We start from the raw sequence: 2,500 nt of genomic DNA on the forward strand, positions 1-2,500 counted from the left end.
ATATTGTTTTAATAAAATAATGCCCAAGAGTGATAGATAAAAAAAAAAAAAATCCTCACAAGAAATCGTACATGCACAAAAAAAAAAAAAAAAAATACATCACCTACATACCTATAAATATTTCAACCATACATCAAACAAAAAAACAAAAACAAAACAAAAAACCCACTGAACACAACAAAAACAAGAACACCAACAAATCCATTACGAAGTCACAGACTCACTCGACGCCCCTCCCCCCTCGCCCCACCTTTAAGAAAGCATGAGTGCGTGTGTCATGCAGACATCACAAGCACGCCACCTGCCTTTCAAGCACCTGGCAGGGTATATACATGATGTCTGAATCTCTTGGGCTGCAGGCGGAGCGAGAGGCGAGAGGCAAGCAAATATTGGCGCAAGCAAACAGTGGCTAAAGAAATATTTTGAATGTCGTTGGGAAGGATAGGGGGATAAGATAAGTGTGAAGAGAAAATGGATAACAGGAAGAGGAAGAGGAAGAGAGAGGGAGAGGGAGGGAAAGAGAGAGGAGAGAGAGAGGAGAGAGAGAGAGAGAGAGAGAGAAGAGAGAGTGAGAGATAGAGAAGGGGAGGGAGGGATGGGAGGAAGGGATGGAGGGAGGGCGGGAGTGAGAGAGAGGAGGAGAGAGAAGTGGAGAGGGAGTGAATGATGGAGGGGTTGCGTGAGAGATATAGAGAGGAGGGGGTTGAGATAGAGGGGATGTGTTTTTTTTTGTGTTTTTGGGTGGTGTGGTTTCTTTTTGTTTTATATGTTTGGGGGGGGGGGGGGGGGGGGGGGGGGGGGGGGGGGGGTGGGGGGGGGGGGGGGGGGGGGGGGGGGGGGGGGGGAGAGAGAGAGAGAAGAGATAGGGAGAGAGAGAGAGTGTCTGGAGAGAGAAGAGAGATGAGAGAGAGAGAGAGAGGGATGGTAGTTAGAGGGGAGAGGGAGGGAGAAAGAGGAGGGGCGGGAAGGTGGGAGGGAGGATGAGAATGAGTGAGAAGAGAGAGAGAGAGAGGATGAGAGTGGAGAGTGATGAGAGAGAGAGAGGAGAAGAGAGATGAAGGGAGGGGGAGAGAGATGAGGAGAGAGAGAGAGAGAGAGAGAGAGAGAGAGAGAGAGAGAGAGAGAGAGAGGGAGGGAGTAAGAGGGAGAGGGAGGGAGAAAGAGGGAGGGAGGGAAGGAGGGAGGGAGGGAGAGAAAGAGAGAGAGAGAGAGAGAGAGAGAGAGAGAGAGAGAGAGAGAGAGAGAGAGAGAGAGAGAGAGAGAGAGAGAGAGGGAGGGAGGGAGGGAGTAAGAGGGAGAGGGAGGGAGAAAGAGAGAGAGAAAGAGAGAAAGAGAGAGAGAGAGAGAGAGAGACAGAGAGAGACAGAGAGAGACAGAGAGAGACAGAGAGAGACAGAGAGAGAGAGAGAGAATTATGCAAGAAGAGAGAGAGAGGGAGAAAAAAATAATGTTGCAAGGAGGGAGAGTAGAAAGAGTAAAAATGGAGATGTGAGATGAAGAAAAAGAAGTAGGATGAAGAGAAAAGAATAATGAAATAAAAAGAAAAAGAAGAAAAAAAAAAAAAGAGCCGCACATTAGAAAAGAAAAAAAAATACTACCAGAAAAAATATAATTATCATAATCCTCGTTAACAACAATCAAGATAACAAGATTCCTAATTATAACAATAACATCACAATAATTACAACAAAAATAAAACCAGACACGAGACGGGGGAAAAAACAACATAAAAACTGTCACAAATTAATAGAAATCACTCCGCCCAACGCGATGAGGAAGGGGAAGCCAGAGCCATAGCTTTCCCGCCTTAAAATACCCGACTTGGCTTCCCTGCCGAGAACTGCACTCGAGGAAACGGTTCGAACGCGGCTTCGATCTTTCGGACGCGGCTTCGATCTTTCGGACGCGGCGGCGGCGGGCTCATTGCTATTCAGGTCCAAGGGGGGGGGGGGGGGGGGTGAACATCTTTCTTTGTCGCACACACATACATACACACATACACATACACAGACACAGATACACACACACACACACACACGTAGATAAATACACACACACACATGTAGATAAGAACACACACACACACACACACACACACACACACACACACACACATTTAATATACATTTATATATTTATAAATGTACGTATGTATGAATATATGTATATGTGTGTATATATGTGTGCAAGTGTGTACATGTGTGCGTGTGTGCGTGCGTGTTTGTGCCCATCTTCCTCCACCTACACCTGCCCACTTCACCCTCCGTCCTCTGCCAAAACTATTAGGAAATGAAACACATTAAGCCGAACGTCTTCAGCACTCTAAGACTCGTGCATATCTAAAGAAAAGAAAAGAAAAACCGAAAAAAAGAGAGAGAGAGAAAAAAACAGTACATGCGGGTCTTAGAAGAAAAAAAATTATCTTCATTCTACTCATCATAAAAAATAGTCTAGCTCAGACATAAAAAAAAAAAAAAAAACCATAATGGCTTTAATTAAA

The 2,500-nt window shown here is 45.3% G+C and overlaps 1 protein-coding gene across 1 annotated transcript in view; it reads right to left on the reverse strand.

Moving 5' to 3' along the window:
- LOC125028049 (peroxidasin homolog) overlaps positions 1 to 2,500 on the reverse strand; it is a 69,659-nt gene that overhangs the window by 15,051 nt on the left and 52,108 nt on the right. The window lies entirely within an intron of this gene.

The sequence above is a fragment of the Penaeus chinensis genome, chromosome 8 (genome assembly GCF_019202785.1).
Source record: "Penaeus chinensis breed Huanghai No. 1 chromosome 8, ASM1920278v2, whole genome shotgun sequence".
NCBI lineage: Eukaryota > Metazoa > Arthropoda > Malacostraca > Decapoda > Penaeidae > Penaeus > Penaeus chinensis.